Here is a 21,621-nt window from a genome sequence, read left to right as displayed (position 1 = left end):
TCTTACTTATTTACCTACTTATGTTTTGCCAATTTCATTCTTACTTATTTACCTACTTACACTAGTACAGAAATGTTAATTTACACCCGTTTTTTATTAAATTTACACCCATTATTTTTAATAAAAATCGGGTGTATATCCACAGGGTGAGAAATGTCTAATGCATTTACACCCTATTTTAAAACGGGTGTAAATATGTTCGTAATTACTCCCTATTTTAAGAATATCGAGTGTAAATATGTTCTACGTTACACCCTATTTTAACAAAAATCGGGTGTAATTTGGCGTAATTACGTTTTTAATTACACCCTATTTTAACAAAAATCGGGTGTAATTAAGTTTTTAATTACACCCTATTTTAATAAAAATCGGGTGTAATTGGACGTAATTACGTTCTTAATTACACCCTGTTTTAATAAAAATCGGGTGTAATTAGGTATAATTACATTTTTAATTACACCCTGTTTTAATAAAAATCGGGTGTAATCGGGCATAATTACGTTTTTAATTACACCCTGTTTTAATAAAAATCGGGTGTAATTACGTTTTAATTACACTCTATTTTAATTAAAATCGAGTGTAATTACGTTTTAATTACACTATGTTTTAATTAAAATCGGGTGTAGATATGTTCTTAATTACACCCTATTTTAATAAAAATCGGGTGTAAATATGTCATTTATGAATGAACAATTATATTATATTTAAATCTATTTCCACCCTATTTCATATACACCATTTAGTTATATTTCATTTTCAGTCATAATATTGCAAATACTATAAAATCATATTTTAAGTAAGTCAAAATATTTTTAATATTAACCAAAAAGTATACAATATCATTTGCATTCATAATATTTCAAGTACTATAAAATCATAAACATAAAAATTATATTTTAACCAAGTCATAACACTTTCTTCATATATAATTTTACGCCATGCTTGACGGTTAGCTTCGGTGTTCTCTAGTCCAATTGAATCCAACCGCTTTCCACATGTAGCATTGGATTCATCCATGGCCAAAATACCACGCCCTGGAGAAGCAATTGCTTTCCACAATTCGACCCGGAGGAAGACCTTCTACATTCGTGTACACCGACTTCATCTTCTCAAGCAAAGTCTACAAAATTATTCATTATATAGCAATTCAGAGCCAAACAACAAACCTCTAATTTCTTAAAAACTACTAGGTTAAAAAATATTTTACCATTTTGCCAGCCTTGTCAATCCCTAAAACGAGTACATGAGTACTGCCAAAGTCCATAAAATAATGAAAGCATCCTTTGTTGAGAATGTTATCACAAAAAGTGGCAAGAAGTTCTGCACTAGAGTTTCCACAACACCTTTGTTGCAAAAGACCTCAAAAGCCTCTTTAAGAGTCTATATGATCAAATCTTTCAGATTTACATGCACATCAATCAAACATAACTTAAAAAAAACCAAGAACAATCATGTAAGACTGTTTTCACTAACACATTAAATATTTCAACTATAGTAATTACTTTGATTTTTTTATCGACTAATTACTTAGATATATATTAGTAAGTTGTATATAGAACTCAAGAACAATCAACAAATATTTGCATCTAGATTCTTTTCTGAAGTTACAATGAGATTTGATGGATTGAGAACTAGTGAAAAGTTATATAAACAATGGGAATTTCTCGTGTTTATGAATATTTTTAAAAATGTAACAAAATAAAAACATAAGTTCTCACTTTGGTCAAACTAAAAGTAAGAGAGCTTTCTAAGGAAGGGTTTTAAGGCATACCATTAAAATAACACAGTTTTATATGCTCTAAGGCTCTTACCTCAGCGTCAAGGTAGATTCCTTCTTCTTTGCAGATGTACAATATTCGGTTGCTCATGATTTCTTCTGTCATTGGCTTGAACCTGAACTTGGCACACCTAGAATCAAGTGGTTCTATAATCCTATAAAATATGACAACCTTGTGTAAAACCAATATGTCACCTGTCCTCAAGAAAACATGGACTAGAACAATAAGAAAAAAAGACTACAATGTATTGTTTTAGTTTTATAACTTTCCTTGGCTATCGATCATGATAATATTGTGAATACATTTTAACATTCTTGCCAACATAAGAAAAACAAAGTATGCAATAGAGAAACTAGTACACATAATTAATTTATTCAAACAATGACAAAGAAGTACTACAAAAACCATAATTGATGAAGTGAAACGAGAAAAAATAAGCAACACTGAATTTCACGTACTTCTTTTTCTGATTGGTACCGACAGCCACGACCGCAAAATCTTTAATCTTAGTCCGAACAACATTAATACCACGATCATCACTAGCATTCAGTTCCAAAACCCTAGACTTATAAAGCTCGGGCCTATACAACATAACTATCACAAATTATTAAATGATAACAGCCGTCGTCAATCCAATAATGAAGATATAAGTAATATGTTTTGTAAAACATGTACAAACTGGGAGTATGCACCATGGTCAGTGTATAGGTATTATATACTTAGATGTATATAAAACATTTATCCAAACACTTGATACTCATGACCGAAAAGAATAGCAAACTTATCTTTTGAATAGCTGCAAAACAAAGTGAAGCACCAAAACATCATACAATCAGCATCAAGAAAGAAATTCTTAGACCATAACTAGTGAAACCCACTTGTTCTAAAGTAGAAAAGTCTTCATTTTGGGTAGATGAGTAAATGTTATTAAGTGAAAGTTCTTTCAAGGTTTTTCCACCTATCTCCAAAAAAGCAGCAATTGCCTCATCACTGTAATGGAGAAAAGGTTTAAATTAGTATCAAGACTAATTACATTCAGTAAACAATCTGAAACATCATCCAAAGATCACTTGAATGGATTGCGGCAGAGCTTCAAAGTACTCAATTGTCGAAATCTATTCTTAAAATATCCTAGAGACGAATCTGTCAATTTGCACAAATTCGAAATGTCAAGCACATTCAACCTACGAGCAAATTTCTGCACAACAACAAATTTAAACCAGTAAGCTTAACTGAGAAGTAACTTTTATCAATACACAAAAGACTAATGAATCACAGTACTTACATACAATCCTTTAAAACAAGGCCCTTAAGATTGCGACTGCATGCCATGACATAATCCTTGATAAACTCTTCAGAAAGACCTCAAATAACTTTAGTATTAACGAGATTGAAACTATCCATGCACAACTCTTTCAGAGTTGATCCAATGTTAGTTTATCCGCCTAAAGCACTGCATAATCCAACATGTATAAAACTTACCCCTTTCATGTACTTCTCATAAATGTAGAGATACAATCAAGAACCAAATCAAGTTTAGATTAGAAGGTGATGGTGATGGCAATGGTTGCAAGTTGACTTACGATGGCAATTCATAGAGGAGAACTGAGTTGTCTCTAGTAGAGCAGAACACTATAGGCTTATCTTTTGGATCTGTCATCCCATAAAGTGAAACTACACCCTGTAAAAATCATAATAAAAAACCGTTCATTCACAACCATTATAACAAATATCAAATTGACAACTACAAACGAAAACACACAACCGAATAATGTTCAACAATGTACAGATGTTAAACATACTAGCTAAGTAAAATAATAAATAATGGCCTTCTTATTATTGTTGTAGACATAAAATATTTCTCCTCTTTCTCAAAGCAATATTTCACTTTCTCTAATTTATTGAAGTTTGCTATTTTTTTTTAGGTATTGGGTTTGAAACATCATACAATATTTTTCTAAAAGAACTTTTAAAGAATTTAGGTTATATGATATGATGGATTAGAAAATAAATTTTTTAAAAATGGGTTTTAATCACTTTTAATTACATTTATATCTCTCCTTTCTTCGATTATTTTTCAATTGATACTTAGTTGGTAAATTATAGCATTGGTCTCTATAAATTTTATCATTTGTTTTAATTTCACATTTATACCTCACATAGTAATAGTTATCAACAAGGAGCCAATGTACTGTTTTATACTAAAGGGAAACTCACATAGTTTGTTTTCATTATCTTTAGCGAGTTGTTCAAGCTTTTCACAATACTTTGCTAGTGAGCTATTAAAGCTTTGCTGAGCAACCGCATTAGCATGTGAGCGTCCTTTTACTAAACCTTGATGGGAGGTCCTTGGAGCCTGCAGTTGTTTTATCATACAGATAAAATAAACAAATATACACAACCAGATAATTAAGCTTATAGTTACTTGATAGCCTAACCCTAGTGGCTGCTACATATAGAAAATAAGTGAAAGAATATGCACAGGTACCTGCTACTGATTTAATGATTACTTGCACACAAAAAAAAAGCTTAAAACAACAGAACAAGATAGTCCAGGTACAATTAGCAGATAAAATGTTTCTTTTCTATGAATTGTTTTCGGATTTATCATGTAAAAAAGGGAAAACTTTTATGTTTGTGGTTATAAATCAGACACTGCAGGCACAACTGCCTCCTTTATGTATGTCCTGCATGTTTGATTGTCATTTTTCAGAAAAACATGGAAGATGTTTTTTTACCTATATACACAGTCCAAGTAATGGGGATATCTCCTTTTTCAGGTTGTCTCGTATCATTCTATATAACTTCTCAAGGAAGGCAGTAAGCTGTTGCTTAAACGAAAGTGCCGGATATTTTGCTTCTACTTGTCATAAACCATCAAGTCTACTAAGACTTCTTCCATTTATAAAAGGCAATCCAGCACTTTGAGGAGATGCCCTTAGCCCCTAAAATTACAAATCCATTCATTCAAAATTAAAATGAAACCTACATAAAGTGACCAAATTCGTTCAGAAAGGATAAGCAACTGCTTCTTACTTGAGACATCCTTCCAAACAGAGAAGATGACGCTGTTCTCCGCCGCTGAGGTGTTAAGCTAGCAGCTCCACTTGCTTTGAGGGTGCGTTGTAGCAGCATCAATAAAGTAGATGTATTAGACAACCAATAGGCTAATACATCTGTATTATCCTGAGCCTTCAATGATGCAGAACAGTGTTAGTAACATATTTTTGACATTTCTAAAAATGATGAATCGCATAATCTCTTAACTTTAGTATTCAATTTCATCAAAGTTCAGATTCCCTCTCCTCCCCTCCAAAGTTTAGATTGCCATTTGGGAAATCAAATTAACATGATTAACATATATAATAGGATTCAATTACGAATAAACTACACATACAATTTTACCCAACACATACAGAAACTGACCCAGATGATATATTCGTTTCAGTTCGAACCCGTTTTCCAACCGAGATAGCCTGCTTAAACAAACCACTGATTTTCCTATCAAAACCCGGCACTCCCTATCCACTTTTCACAACTTGTTTAACCTGAGAAAGAATTTGACCTTCCCCAAGTACAAGTGAATTAAGACCAGCAACAACTTCAAAAAGATGCTGTGTTGCATCCTTATTATACAACAAGATCTGATGCTTACAAATCTCAGATACTTAAACCCCCACTTAATTGCAAAATATCAAAACAAATTATAATAAAAAACAACCAACTTCCTTCTGTAGTATATATAGTAATATGTTCTGGAAATAAAATCTCAAATCAAAATAAAGCCAAAGGAAAGCATTTCTTATCCTGATATGCAGCCAACACACAAATAACCACCGAGACCAAACAATAAATATAGTCCTAAAATTTCAAAATTGCAAAGATAAACTAACTCTTACCTCATTTTCTAGGAGACTAGCAAAAGGTGCACCATCACAATTGCATATCTTCACCTTGTTCCAATTAAAGAAATTTGAAGTTTGGCATACCTTCAAAATTAAAAGGAATTAAAAGGATAATATCATGAGCCAAAGTCACAATACTTCAACTAGGGATAGTGAATAAGCAAACAATACTTCAGAAAAATATTGTCTCGAGGTTGGAAGAGATTGCAAACACTCATGATGCATTAACGATTAATTGAAGTTAGCTAGTTAGATGAGTACCTTCAATAAATTCATTTCACTTCTTTCTACAATTTTCTGTTTCCTCTGAATCAGTTAGACGAATTAATATCGAATTCTATAATTCAAGCAGATAATGTCTGAACTGAAGTGCATAGAGTAAACTAACGCAGTGAATCTAGAACAATTTATGCAAACTTCAACTAGAATAAAAACGATCCAGCGTCAATTTCAACAATCCACGCGGGAAAATTATAGAAAATTTCAACAATCCTTTGTTGTGACTGTGGAGCTCGGTAACACTAGAAGTAATCATTCCACTCCAGCTTCACTGCATTGTTAAATCGAAGCAAAAATCAGTACCGATTGGGAAAATGTAAATGAAATTGAATCCCTAACAACGGGAAGAAAATTGATACCTTTGAATCCAAAAACGGCGATTAAAGGGAAGAAACGAAGAACAAGGCGATGGTGGCGGCGAGGGGTTTTACAAACTTCTGCGCGACTGAGCGAGCGAAGAAATCAAACTTTGGCAGAGTTCCGTGAAAATGGGTTTCGTGAAATCAAACTTTAATCTCGCTAAATGAGTTTCGTGAAATCAAACTGCATGCAGAGTTGAAAGAGTTTTTAAAAATGAGTTTTCTTGTGTGCAAAAGTTGATAATGGGTTTGTGAAAATGAGTTTTCTGAAAATGAGTATTATGTTTAGAGTTTTCTAAAAATAAATAAATTTAGAGTATTATGTTTCAACTAATATTATAATATTATAATGTTTAAAATATTTTATTCATCTCATTAATATGCCACATAGATTATATATTTTGAGTTATAAAATTCAATAAATTTTTTTGTTCATATAAATTTACACCCGTTTTTTGTTTAAAGGGAGTAATTAAAATTTGATTATAATAATATTTTCAATTTAAACCCGTTTTTAGAAAATAGGGTGTATATTGTCACATGATAATATTTAAAATGATATTTTATTTACAAAATTGCCACCGCATTTCTTATTTACACCCGTTTTTAGTATATTGGGTGTAAATTTTAAAATTATATTAATCTTTTTGTACTGGTGTTATTTACCTACCAATTTCACGCAAAATTGTTGTTTTCCTCAATATGTTTGTGAGACATTGAATAAAGTTATGAAGAATGTGTTTTGCATGGTAAGAAAAATCTCTCCTTTAATCTGGTTAATTGGAACAAGGTTATTAAGCCTAAAAATTTAGGTTGTTTAGGGATTCATCCTCTAGTAGTATTCATTTAATTTTTTATTTGGCATCTTTGTCGTAACTTTCTTCCAATCAAGTTTGCTCTGAAATATCTAGGATTTATTGTTTCTCCTACATGTATTTTCAGTGTTGGAAATGAAAAAACTATTGCCCATTATTTACTACTTTGCCCACAAGTTGTATCTACTTACCATAGGTGTAACTTTCCAATATTCCTACAAGATTTCTTGGAGTTAAGAATGTAAATTTTTTAAATTCTATACAAAATATGGTTATTGAGGTAGGTAATATAGCTCTTTGATAATGTGGAGAATGTGGTGCATAAGAAATAAACTACTTTTAGAAGGATTAGAGTCATCATCTTCGTCTACAATTACTTCAATTTTTCACCACATCACATATCAAAGCGAGTATTTGGTCTCTCTCTCCCTTCCTCCCTCCCCGTATAAATTACATGCATATATTCAATCCTTGTTAGTATGAATTACTCTATATTGAAACACAAATTTCAAGAAAATTATGTCTTTTTCTGACTCTCTTCTATCGACCAGTTAATGGCAAAAGAAATACTGAGATTTCATTATTATGGTAACCTCTTGAAACTAATTCCAAATTATTTGATTAAGAATTGAGATGTTTCCATCCATCTTATTCTCAAAGAAGAAAATTATTGTACAAATATCCTTCTAAAAATAGCTTGTCTTTTCTCTCTTCTAATAGATGTTATATGAGTATATTTATTACAACATATTTATTTATTTATTTATTTATTTATTTTTTCTCTTTCTTTTGTATGACCAAAATACACCAACATGGTGAAGAACCGTCATATATATTTAGGATGGGTGAACTAGTTTATTACAACCACTATCGTGATGTGGGGATATGTGTGTATAAAAATATAACTAGTTTGCCAATATTTTGTGTTTATAATGTTGTACAATGCTAGTAAGATCATTTACCATTTCCATTAAGCAAGGTGAAGTAGAAACCATATTAAGAAAAATCAAAAACAAGAAGAACTTAAAGAACAAAATCTCTATCAAGCATAGTTTGACCATATATCCAAAAGTGTTCCCCATAGTACACAAGTTTGCTCTTTGGTTTACACTCTTTCCAATTTTTAAAATCAAAGAGAAAAAACTAGAAAAAACAAACTATAGGACAAACATTAGGTCTTACATAATAAAAAAGAAGCAATGTCATTCATACCAAGCACATGAGGTGCCAACCATTTGGTTTAGGGGACCATGTACTAGTACTATGTATACACATAGTGTTCTATTTGGGTTCTTAATGGCCTTGGCTTGTCTACTATGTCTACTATGATAATATGTTTTGTTTCTATGCTAGCTTTTTGGTGGGTGGGGACAAGAGGTCCTATATCTACACATATATGATTTAATAGTGTTAGAAAATATTGTACAATGAAAAACATAATAACTCATTAACAAACAATTGTATGAACCAACTCACAAACATCTGTAATCACGAACCATGAATGAATTTTGAGCATAGACCACAAACATAGAGAATAATGAGATGATGAGACAAATTTAATGAACCAAAAGTACTAGTATATGTTAAAGGGTTATCAATCACACTTCATTATAATATACACAACTAGAATCTGATTTGGGTTCATTCCTATACGTGTCAATCAAACAACAAATTTTTTGTCACATCTTTATTAAAATACATTTATACATTTATTTCATTTCACTTTTAGCTTTGCCAAAAAGACTTCACAAAATGGCCTTATGCTTTGTTATTTGGTTTTACAAAGTCCACTTTTTACTATCAAACAAAATTATTGTTGTCTTGCAACATACTACCATTCGGTTGAATAGAGAAGAACTTCATTTTGTAGTCTTTTTTGCTTATTTAATTTATGCAATTTCTTTTTAAATATTGTTCACGATTTCTTCAAACTAGCAACTCAATCTAGAAGAGCAACTTATGGATTATGAAATACATATTGTATAAGATTTGAATACAACATATGTGTTACCGATTCAAATTTCCCTATTTTTTAAATAATTCTATTAATATTTTAATATAATATGAATGCTACATAAGAAGGTTTTAGAATTTGTGTATATTACCTTATGTATTTGTCAAAAAATACATGACACTCCTACTTCTTGGTAGGGATGGCTAGAGGTCATAATGATTTTCAGTGTTTTAAAGCTTGCTCATGATGGTGAGTAATTCTGTTTGGCGGTGTTTTAGCTATGGAGAGAGCAAACTCACGTGAAGTGAGATGCTATGTATTCGTGTGTATGTTATGATTTGTTCCTCCTTATTCTTGGGATGATGTATTTATAGAGAGGTTTATAGGCCTAGAATTTACGGGACTCCTTAGAAGTGGTAACTGCTCCACCTTGACTAGGGAAGTTGTTGGCTGCCTAATTCTAAGAGAGTCATGGACATGACTTTGCACATGTAGTTATGGACTAAGTAGACGTCATTGTCCATGTTTCCCCTTAGGGTGAGACCTTTGTTACATGAAAGTTATGCTTTAAGCGACGCATTATGGAACGGGCGCCTGGTGAAGGCAAGATTGTAACACCCCAAATTTACCCCACATTTAAACAAGGAAAATCAGAGTACAAAAATCTCAAACAAACATCATATTTGAGGCGCCACAATTATCAACTAAGAACACATCACAAATCATGCTCATAATCATAGATACATAACACATATAACGGAGGAATTGTATCGCCCCGAATATAATTAATTACTTAATTAAATTATTAAGGATTTATTCGTTGGAATTAGTTGAAGTTGGGATTTATCGGTATTATTCTAAAGGCGTAATTTGGATTAATATGTTGATTTGCGCAGTTAAGTTATGGTCAGATTAATTAGTCGGATTAGTCGGAGAAATACAATTCTTGAGTCGTTATATTTAAGTTATGGATCGATGGTAAGTGTGGAATATTATTGGAAATAATATCCGGTTATGTTGTGTGGTTAATTATTTGTGTATGTTAATTGGATTAATTGAGGCATTAAAGAGATATTATGAATTGGGCCTAAGTGGAAGAAATATGACACAATGGATGGGTTATGGGTTAAGCCCATTAGTGAGAAAAGAAGGATAGTAAGAGAGTTAGGGTTTTAGAGACATAACTCTCATTTGGTGAAAGAAGAGAAAGAAGTGAAAGAAGAGAAAGAAGAGAAAGAGGGGAAGGAAGAGGGAAAGCTATGGCATGAAGAGGAAGAGCTCCATTGAAGGAAGTGAAGCTTTTGCTAAGGTAAGGGTGGGGTTCTTACTCTCTAAGGGTTGACATGATGATGTTTATGGTGGGTTAGATTGTATGTTATTCTCCATGGAAGTTGTGTGTAGAGATATTAGGGTTTATGAACAAATGCATGAATTTATGATTTGATATGTGTTTTAATTGATGTTTGATGATGTTATGATGTTAGAAGACCCATAATAGGTGTTATAATTGTGTTTATAACATGTATTATATTGTTATTCGTGATGCTTGGTGTTTTCCAACTTGATTGGGTTGAGTTTATGGGTTTTGGGATGGGTTTCGTATGCTGTTTTCTGTGTTTGGGGTTTTCTGAAAATCGCCAGTTCGCGCCGCGAACTTTGTTGGCGCCGCGAACTGCCTGGCAGAAACTCAGGACAAATTGGATTCGCTCAGTTCGCGCCGCGAACCCTTGTTGGCGCCGCGAACTGCTTGGCAGAAACTTAGGAATATTTGATTCACTCAATTCGCGCCGCGAACTTTGTTGGCGCCGCGAACCCTGTTTTACAGAACTTTTTCCAAACTTTGAAATGATGTAACTTTTGATCCGTAACTCCGTTTTATGCGCCGTTCGAAGCGTTGGAAAGCTGACACAATGAACTATACCATGATGCAATAAAATGATCCATATGATATAGTTTCCTATTATGTTTATTAGGATTAAGTGATGAACTATGTTGTGTTAATATATGAAGTATGCTCTTTGCGATGAATTGACATAATTGTGTTGTAGTATAACTTGACGTATGTTTTCTTATGAGGATACAATGTTATTGAGATGATGATAAGTACCTTCCTTATGATGAATGAAATAATTATGTATGTGATGATATGCATGATTAATAAAGATGTTGTATACTATATGCGATTAATTGTGCGTATTTGATATGTATGAGTCGACAATGATGCCATGCGATGACTTAACAATATATATGAAATTGAATATAACGTATTATGCTAATTACTTGAATTAAGGAATATGACGAATGTGTTGATTTTGTTGTGCAATATGATGAATCGTTGATGTTTTTTATAATATGATGAATTTGTGGTTGTTGTTAACATGATGAATTTGTTGTCGTTGTCGTTAGTATGTGGAAATTATTGTCGTTGTCGTAGACCCTATGGTCAATGTTGATAAGTTGTATTGTGATGTATTTTGAGGTGAATTAATGTTGTATAATGATGCAACATAGTGACGTGATTGAGAAGTGATGCATTCTTATGAATGATGATGATTTTGTTGTTGTTGAAGTTCGACATTATATTGATAATGTTCGATGGTGGTTTAGATGATTTTGTGACGTATTAATTATGTGTGTTGTGCTTGTGTGGATGTTACATTTATTGAGTCACATCCATTGCATAAAGAGACGGTGGCCTTAATGGAAAAAGCGACGGTGGCCTTGATGGCAAATAGCGACAGTGTGTCCAATGGCAAATTTTGAGACGGTGGGAGTTTTACTCCAAATGGTACCACATGCATTTGCATAAGTCAAGTCACGGGTGAGTTGCATTTGAGTCTAATTTTGTTATGTTTGTGGTGACGTGTTGACTTGATGAGGAGATGTTTATCGTGATGTGTTAGGATCTTACTTGTGAATTGCATATATTGTCATGGTTGATTGTTGACATTGTTGCCATTCCATAAGTTGATTATGTTATTTGAATTGTTGAGTCGATGATCTGTTGTTGTGACATGATGATAGTATAATTGTGAATTTGAATATGTTGTCTTAACTGATTAATGATATTGCTGCCGTTTTGAAAGTTGTATTATATTGATAAGTTATTTTGCGGTGAAACTTGTTGTAAGATGTTATGTGATGCGAAGTGGTAAAATCATGTATGATCTATATCTCCTATATTATTTATCATGCATTCCTTTATATTGTAAGATATCTCACCCCTTTGCTGATATTTCCCTTACCATGGGAAATGGGCAGGTACTCAAGATTAGTCCTGGATGTTCGAGGTTATTGATGTGAAGTCTTGATGTTGCTTTATAGCAAGTCGAGTCGGTGTCCATTGCTCTGATACGTAGCACTCGGGGGGATTAGTCGTTATTACTTGATTGTTGTATTCTATGATGACATTTGTGTTAAGTCGATTATAGAGATGTTTATAAGTTGGAATTGGAAGATGTTGGATAAAGTTTTGTTTTCCGAATGCTATGTATCTGTGTTGATTGCAATTTGAGTATGTTTGTTGGTTTAAGTCGAATTGTGACATCTCATCTTTGATGAATATTTTTAAATGCACTCTGATTTTCGCTTATAATTGCGGGGTAGATTTGGGGTGTTACAGGAATTATACTTCATTGAACTTTCAAACCAAATAGTTCATAATCTCGCAGCGTAATTCAAAGAACAACATAATTTCAAATCATAACATCCTTGCCAACATGGAAACAACTATCCAACATGTCTCAAAAGAGAACAATAACATAATCAAACAAAAGCTAACAACATCCAATCAAAACATAACGACATAAATCAACAAGCATCACAAACGTCCTCCCGAGTGCTACGTATCATAGCATAAACACACCGACTCGAGCTATAAGGTAAACGACTACTCCACGTCGTTACCTGCACGTTACCAACATAGGGTAACATTCAAACAGAACGGTGAGATATCAAACAGTATAAAGGAAAGTATGATAATATTCATAGAAATGAAAAGATCATACATAGTTCATCACTTCTAATCACATAACATTTTACAACAACTTTCATCACAAACCACAATATGATTATTCAATTGCAATAACTTATTCAATAGCACAACTAAATCATCAACATATCACAACATTCCCGTCATAATTACAAACATTCAAAATGAAACTCAATATGTGACTTGACTTTATGCACATGCATGTGGTACCATTGGAGTAAAACTCCCGTCTCAAACAATTGTCATTGGGCCGTCTCAAACATTTACCATTAAGGCCATCTCAAACATTTGCCATTAAGGTCGTCTCAAACAATGCAATGGATGTGACTCAAATGATGCACATCCACAAACACAACATAAACAACATGTCATACATCGTCTAAAATAACACCAACTCAATGCCAAGGTTCTATGGAAATAACTGTATCATTACCATCATAGTAATTTACCACATCTCAATCACGTCGTTACGGCATACAAACATACATCACATACTACTTCACAAAACATCATTAAATCGACAACATACAATTCAAGGAAATGTTTCAAAATATATCCAAAGGTTTTCAAGTCATTTTCATTAGAAAGACATAAATTAGAGCTTCACGGAGGTTCAAACGACACTTAAAAAGGAGTTACGGATCAAAAGATACATCATTTCAAAGTTCCAACGTGTTTTACACAGCAGGGTTCGCTCAGCGGACTCAAGCGCGCTTCTCCCAACTAAATCCAGAAACTTTCAGTCTTCGCGTCTCCGCTTAGCGGGCTCGCGTATTTTCAAATTTTCTCCCACCATCCGCTTAGCGAGCTAGGAGCCGCTTAGCAGACGCGCGATTATGCAGAAAAATCACAGACGTGACAGACCTGTGTAACCACACTTCCACCACTCTAAACCATCATTAATCAACAATTAAAGACACATATCAATACCAGCTAACATCATTCATCAACACTCATCATTCAAAACATGATTTCAACCACAAATTCATGAAAATCCAACATAAACCCTAAGATTCTACAACACATATTCATGGATAGCAACATACAATCAAAACCCTACCCTAAACATCATCATACAACCCTTTATCATGAAAGAATCCCACCCTTACCTTGGGTTTTGGATTGAAGCCAACTCTATCTTAAAACCTAGCTTTCTCCTATTCTCTTCTCTCTTATCTTCTTTCTTCTCTTCTTTACCCAATTTCACCAAATGAGCTTCTAACTCTCTATTCTCTAAAACCCTTGTTTTGTTAAACCCTTACTATCTCTCAAATTGCTAATGGACTCTAATTAGCACCTCTCAACTACTAATTCTATCATAGGCCCAAGAACCACTAATCTTACTAACTTATGTTATTTACTAATAATTCCCAATAAATAACAAAAAATTAATTAAACACAGAATTAACACATAATCAAATAAATAATTCACATAACATATAATTAAATAAAATACGTAAATAAAACGATCGTTACATGTGTCGCCGTGAAAAAAGAAAAGAAGAAATTTCTTTTTTCATGTGGGCTAACTCGACAACCTAAAATAATGAACTCATAAGAATTTTAATGTTGACAAGGTTATTTCTTGATAATGACTATCATAGAAATAGTTAGAACAATCTTTAAGATTAAAAAAAATATTCAAATTCCCTAATTTCTTATTAGTTGTCATTGTGTAAAAAATCTTCTTACCTCATTTCATGTCCTAATTTAAGCCTTAAATTGTTTAATAGGTGTTGATGACCTATAATCTTCACAATAAGCCAAATTCCATATACTAAGTTTCTTTATGTATAATATATATTTTCTAATCAAACTCTTTTTATTAATATATTATATATCTTAACTCATGAACACTATAAATGAATGTTGATTGTATTCATATTACACTAAGTTTTGATTGAGCATGAAAACCAACTCTTTTATCTTTGTATTCTTTATTAGTGTATTTATTATTATCTCTCTTATGGCACTTGAGCAACCTAAAGATGAGAAACAATGTATATATATAATTTGAACATACAATTTCATTCTTTTTGTTATATTTAATAAAAAATTATTTGTTGGTTTGTAGTTGATGCAACAACTGAATTTAAAACAAAAGTTGGGATGGATATATGGAATCCTAGAAAAGGGTGGGGAAGACCTGGAACTAAAAGACCTGGAAAGAAATCAAGGGAATCGAGCTCTAAAGAAAATAGTGGTGAAGGAGGTGAACAAAATGGAGGTGAAAAAGACAAAGGAATGGAACCTGGTGAAAGATAAAAATGATATAACTTTCATCGACACTCTTCATTAAATTATATCCTTTATATCATTTTGTTGAACTTCTTGCTTTAATTTCAATTACTAATGTCATGTTATATAACTCAATCATGACAAAATTATTAGAAATGTTAATGAGAATCTTCGAACTACTTTTTGAAAGAGAAATGAAAATATATTCAAAATACAATACAAGAATTTCAATAACTTATTACATAACAAATCAAAAAATGAAACAAAAGCTAACATTATTGATAGAAAAAAATAAACATAAACAAAAAAACTATGATTACAACAAAAATAATGGAGAAAATTATAAAGAGAAAATAAAGACTAAAACAACATATGCAGAGTTGATATTTCCGTAACTCTTCCGATATGATACTCGAGTTTAAAGTTGATGGCGGTTGACGCTTCACGCGTGGTTTGATGGCGGCGTCAAATAGAATTTTGTGAGTATATATAAATATATAAAGATAAATTATTAATCAAATTTTAAAAATATCTTTTAATCTAAACCATTTAATATAAATTCAATAGTCTATTATAAATATAAATATATAAAAACTAAAGTACTTGATAATTACATTATAAGCCCTCTGATTATAAGACTAAATCTAATCTAATTACATGGATAAAACTATCTAATTGCACAATACTTGATTTATATTAGTTTGACATTTAATACGGCTGTTGTGGCATAACCAGAATTATTATTGTATTTTATTTTTTTTAATTCTATTATTAAGTTAACTAATCATTCCCTGTATTTATAAAATACATGAATTAGATGTAATAGAGAAAGATACGTTGAAACATTTTGTTTGGAATGTGAAGTGCAATCAATTGAAAAGTTGCACGGGTACAATGGAATATTATTAAAAGCCTGCTTTGAATGAACCAAAAGAGCAACTTTCCATATTGTGTCATCAAGTGCTGCCTTTTCATTTTCTATTTTCAGTCTTAAACATTTAAAGTCAAAGATGCCAAAAGAAAATGCCACAACTTCTCTTCTTCCATTTCAATCTTCAAGTTGGAAACCATCTCATGTAAGTTTTGAATTTGTCATTTTTTAATATTTGTTTTGGATTTGTTTAGGTCTAACTTGTTGATTATGTAAAACCTGTTTTGTTGATGATTGATGCCTTTTATTTTGTTTTCAGGGTAAAATATATTGTTTGACACTGTTGTACGATCCTTCGTTCCCTCTATGATTCCAGAACATAAATCCATCGGTTTTTGTCGCCGGTAAGAGCTGTAACATTGTCTTATTAACACTATTGATGTTGATTTTTCATTGCTTATGTTGATTTTCTTTGTTAATATCTCGGATTTTATAATTTGTGTTCAGCAATACGAATTTTCTGTCTTTGTAAGATTTGACTCAATAGTTATCTTAGAAACGTGCAGTATCAATTTCTTTTTAGTTTTTATTAGCTTAATGAATATGGTATGTGTTTTATTTTGGAATTTTTTGTGCAATATTCTTACAACTATTCTATTTGTACTTTGGAATTTTAGGTACCAGTGTATCACAGACTGTGTAATGGAAGAACTTAAGAAGTTGGCCCAAAAATATCGTTAGCTCTGAGGTAGTTCTTATGTTACATGTTTTGCTCATTGTTGATTTGGGATGTTAATGAGTATTGTTTTTGGGTTTGTTTATTTGAATTATATAATTGTTTGTTCAATTTTAACCTTGCATATGAAATATGGGAAATTGTTATTCCACCTCACTATATTGCCCAGAAGTTTTAAAGCATTTCAGATACCAAACACCCACTTGAATAACCCAAAATCAAGGGTCTAACCAAAAAAATATACACATAACAATTTAAAATGCTAGCCCTCGTAAGTTTTTCACACAAAATAAGAATAGTTGAAACACGATGAAGAACAATAGCAATTTTATATAATCATCTTTATTCACATTTCAGTGTTAAGCACGGTCATAAATGCATAGTTGACTATAATGGACTTGATAATGTTGCCTATAGTATTTATCTTTGAGGTAGAATTGATATAAACAATTGTTACAATGTAACATTTAATGAGTTTCTGTGAGAATGACAACTTCTCTTTAAACCATTGTTAACATTTCATGAGTTTTACTTTATAACTAATGATTATTTTATTTGTAGTAATTTGCGTGAATACTGTCTTGGCCTGTGGAGAAGTTGGATAAGTTGAGAGCAGCTGATTTGTATTAATCATTTAATCTAACTTCCACCATTGATTTGTAGCTTGGATATTGCAAAAGTAATTGACGGAGGGAGCAGGAAGAATGTAGGCGATTTATTAAAGTTTTAAATCCAACAACCAATATGTACGTATATGAAAGATGATGCTTTGTTTATTCCTATATGGTTCTCTAAAGAGTTTGCAATCACTACGCCAAATTTGGCTTTTAACAGCACACCTACGAAAGCGCTTTTGCCCAAAAGCGCTCTGGTAGGTTTGGCTAAAAACAAAATTAAAAATCACGCTAGAAAAGCGCTCTTATAGGGGGGGTAATGAAAGCGCTTTCTAAAAGCGCTCTTATAGGGGGTGGGTATGAAAGCGCTTTCTAAAAGCGCTCTTATAGGGGGTGGGTATGAAAGCGCTTTCTAAAAGCGCTCTTATAGGGGGTGGGTATGAAAGCGCTTTTGAAAGCGCTCTTATAGGGGGTGGGTACGAAAGCGCCTTTAGTAATAAAGCGCTGGTATAAAGGGGCATATGAAAGCGCTTCTGAAAAGCGCTCTGGTAGCCCTTTTTAAAATTTTCATAAAACTAAAACACGCTATTTTCAGAAACCCAAAACCCCTCCGTACATCTTCTTCTTCTTCCTCGCTCACGTACTCTCTGCTTCCTCGCTCTCACTCCCTCCGCCGTGGTCTCAGCCCCTCCTCCATCCCTCCGTCGTCGTCTCAACTAGCCGCCGTCGTCGTCTTCTTGCTGCTTCTATCAGAATCAAAGTCTTGTGGGATTTTAGGGTTTTTCTTGGTCAAAATCAAAGTCCAGTTCTGCTTCTGTTCAGGTAAAGTCTTCCCACTATTTTAAGAGCAAATTGTGAGAATACTTTGAAACATTTATGAGAGATAATGGTATAGTTTACTCTAAAAGTATGATATCAAGCAAATAGTTTCTGGTTCTGCTTCTGTTCATAATTTCTGTAATGTAGAAATTTGTTTTTGTGTTGCTATCTTATTTGATCCTGAAGTGATAATGGTACAGTTTACTCTAAAAGTATGATAGCAAGCAAATAGTTTTTTCTATATATCTTTGGCTTATGATTCATCATAATGGTATAGTTTACCATGTACAATGTTTGACAAGTCTAATATATCTTATCAACAAATAATCATAGCCTGATATATCTTTGCCATTATATCCAAATCAAATCCCACTCTCCTTTGATTGTAAGTCAGTTCCTTCACTATGCTTCTATTGCATGCTTCTTCTTCTGGATACAGGCTCAACTCTCCATCACTCACATAAGTTAATTCTTCCGATTTCTCTAAATAACACGATATCACGATAGAGGACTGTTATTATATTTTGAAAGTTAAAGAAGATGTTTGTGTTATTTAGCTAAATCTAAAGGGAGTTGAGTGTATTTTCCTCTTTATTTTGTTAGACATCAATGCTGCCCCGTTATGAAAATACATGCTAAATTGTTGTTTTCTCATGAGATATAATTGCTCCACCTTGATTTCTCCATTTGTATGACTCGACTATGATTTGTGGTCGTTTTCACGACGTTGTTTTGACATGCGTAGTTGCTGCCCCGGTTTCTAAGTAGTTGTTAAACTTTGATTTACCTTGCGGTACTATGTATCTAGAATTGCTATAACATCTGGGTTATGATTATTTTTCAGGGGATATTAAAGATTTTTTAAAAGAATATCACTAGAGACATCAGATTAGCTTACGGTGTGTGGTTCCAGAAGTTTCTGAATTTCTCTAAAGGTAATTAGTTATTCTTTTGCTAATATAAAAATGTATGTCAAAATAATATTAATCTATTCTTAATCATTGTAGTTTGTGCTACAGTTTGCATATAGTTTCTTAATCATTGTAGTGTGTGTGTTTAATTTTACAGTTACTTTGAAGTCTCTGGTTTCTACTTGTACAACGCCGATTCAAACCTACCCATCTCCCACATAAAGTCTAACTCAGGTTACTATCCCTTTCTTCTTGCTTATAGTTTGTTATTTTCTGCTTATAGTTTATTGTTTATGGTTCTATTTAATATCAATTTAGTATCTCTCAACCAGTTTTTTGGTTTGTGGACTTATATTACCTTGAAATAAGGTAATGTCTTCTTTAAGAAATCGGGTATTCTGATTAGGTATTCTGATTAGGTATTCTATTATGATGATAGCTATTTATTATCTTGACATAATTCCTTAGTACCTTATAGAGAAACCAAGAAGCATTTGTTTAGCTTAATTAAGACATGGATAAGACATGGATGAATTCAAACCGATTGTCGAAAGAGTACGAGAAAGGGGTATGGGAATTCGTTAAGTTTGCGGTTGCGCACTCCGAAGACCCGCTTCGAATGCCGTGTCCTTGCTTGGGTTGCTGTTATGGGGGTAAGGTTGACGGGAATAAGTTGGCATCCCATTTACTACGGTTTGGAATTGATAGAAGTTATACATGTTGGACAATGCATGGTGAGAAAAGTAACGGGAATGCTGAGTTAAGTTGTAATAGGAAGTATGCTTCAAACGACGATTGCACAGACACATACGAGTGCGATCGAGTCGAAGAGATTGCAGAAGCGCTTGAAGAAGATCTTGCGGATTGTCCCAAAATGTTTGAGAGGTTGGTAAGCGATGCAGAGAAACCGTTGTATGAGGGTTGTACAAAATTCACAAGATTGTCTGCGGTGTTAAAGTTGTACAATGATAACACGATTTTATATCGTATATTTAGCCTAAAATCCATAGATATTTATAGCATTTTCCGTTTATTATGTTAATTTATTATGATATTACGCGTGTATTTGCTTTATTTCAGGTTTTACACTTCAATTTCGACTATTTGCGAAAAGGAAAGAAAATTGAGCTTAAATGACCAATATTTATGCCTAAAAGATGAAAAGGGAGTGCTAAAGTGAAAGAAGGGTGCAATTAGGACCCAAAAGGCCCAAAAGAGATATTCAGCCCACCATGAATCAAAAGGCGCGTGGCCCAGACCTGCAAGCAAGTGGAGACGCACGTCTCCACGTTCTCTTCAGCCACGTCACCAAGAGGAGACGCCCGTCTCCAACTGCCCAAGATTTTCTCCACTTGAGACGCACGTCTCAAGTCTTCCTGAAGAAACGGAGACCCACGTCTCCACGCCCAGTCTGCAGAAAGTTCCTCTTTTCACGCAAAGCAACTGCATACCTCCTCCTATAAATAGGACCTGTCACTTCACTTCAATCGGTCCGATTTCCTGCCAACGAAGTGCTGCCGAAATTGTACCGCGAACTGCTTTTCCTTATTCTGCTTTCATTTAACCGTCTATTTTCTCACAACGATTTCTACACTGGAAATTGTTGTGAACTTTTCATAGATCTAGCCTTACGTTAGGTTTATCGCTTTATTTTCCTTGTTTTTATTTTCTGCCATTTAAATTCCGAAGAACGATCCAGCCAACCTGTGGTGGAAGTTCGAGTACTTCAAGATTCAATTCAATCCAGATTTATTTTAATTCAGGTTTTTTTATTTACCGCCTTATTTATATTATTTATTTGCATGATATATTATATGCCATTTAATATGCTTATTATTATGAACCGAACCGATTTATGCATGTTTAATCGTATTAATATGTCTGGCTAAAATACTAAAGGTGTCGGTATGTAAAGTAAGTTAACCGTAGGGGTCCGAAATAAATTGGCTTAAATTATGTTTTATTAATTATCACTTATTTTTGGTTTATATGTCTAGTTTGATTAGTAAGTCTTAAAACCAATAGAGCGAAAGTTTGAGGGATTAGGACGGTCAAAGGTTAAAATCAATAGAGCGAAAGTTTGAGATCTTTAACTGGATAGTAGACATAGGACATTAGTTTTAAGGATGGCGAAAGCGTATTAAAACTAATTGGAACTTATTTATTTTCAAAAATTGTTTTTACACTCGAGCGGGATGGCGAAAGCGTACGTTAGGGATATTAGCATGTTCCGAGTCAACAGAGCGAAAGTTTGAGATTAGGAGATTTAAATAGATAACGACCTCGTAAAATAGGCATTTTATTAATTACATTGTTTCCAAAAAGCTCTTCTAAAATCTAATGGGATGGCG

At 32.9% G+C, this 21,621-nt stretch overlaps 3 long non-coding RNA genes across 10 annotated transcripts; 1 reads left to right on the top strand and 2 right to left on the bottom strand.

Annotated features, from left to right (window-relative positions):
- Positions 1-1,755: 1,755 nt before the first annotated feature.
- On the bottom strand, positions 1,756-5,742 carry LOC131635261 (uncharacterized). The gene is made up of 8 exons (XR_009293783.1): positions 5,678-5,742; positions 4,815-4,970; positions 4,517-4,723; positions 3,996-4,134; positions 3,064-3,459; positions 2,849-2,976; positions 2,237-2,768; positions 1,756-1,932 (listed from the first exon to the last, which is right to left on the bottom strand). It is a non-coding gene; the product is annotated as an uncharacterized LOC131635261 (long non-coding RNA).
- A 212-nt stretch (positions 5,743-5,954) lies between these two features.
- On the bottom strand, positions 5,955-9,532 carry LOC131635259 (uncharacterized). Of its 2 annotated transcripts, none has more exons than XR_009293781.1 (3): positions 9,242-9,532; positions 6,322-6,505; positions 5,955-6,233 (listed from the first exon to the last, which is right to left on the bottom strand). It is a non-coding gene; the product is annotated as an uncharacterized LOC131635259 (long non-coding RNA). The 2 variants fall into 2 exon arrangements; XR_009293780.1 differs by lacking the exon at positions 9,242-9,532 and adding an exon at positions 8,613-8,697.
- A 5,394-nt stretch (positions 9,533-14,926) lies between these two features.
- On the top strand, positions 14,927-21,440 carry LOC131635256 (uncharacterized). 7 transcript variants are annotated; one of them, XR_009293775.1, is made up of 8 exons: positions 14,927-15,081; positions 15,156-16,395; positions 16,510-16,594; positions 16,868-16,938; positions 17,590-17,672; positions 18,226-18,362; positions 19,204-19,294; positions 19,428-21,440. It is a non-coding gene; the product is annotated as an uncharacterized LOC131635256 (long non-coding RNA). The 7 variants fall into 7 exon arrangements; XR_009293774.1 differs by having other exon boundaries at positions 18,136-18,362; XR_009293776.1 differs by lacking the exon at positions 18,226-18,362 and having other exon boundaries at positions 15,156-15,798; positions 16,137-16,395; positions 19,428-21,437.
- The last annotated feature ends 181 nt before the right edge of the window (positions 21,441-21,621 follow it).

This window comes from Vicia villosa, unplaced genomic scaffold (assembly GCF_029867415.1).
Source record: "Vicia villosa cultivar HV-30 ecotype Madison, WI unplaced genomic scaffold, Vvil1.0 ctg.001461F_1_1, whole genome shotgun sequence".
Classification (NCBI taxonomy): Eukaryota; Viridiplantae; Streptophyta; class Magnoliopsida; order Fabales; family Fabaceae; genus Vicia; species Vicia villosa.
This window is presented reverse-complemented; position numbering and strand designations above follow the sequence as displayed.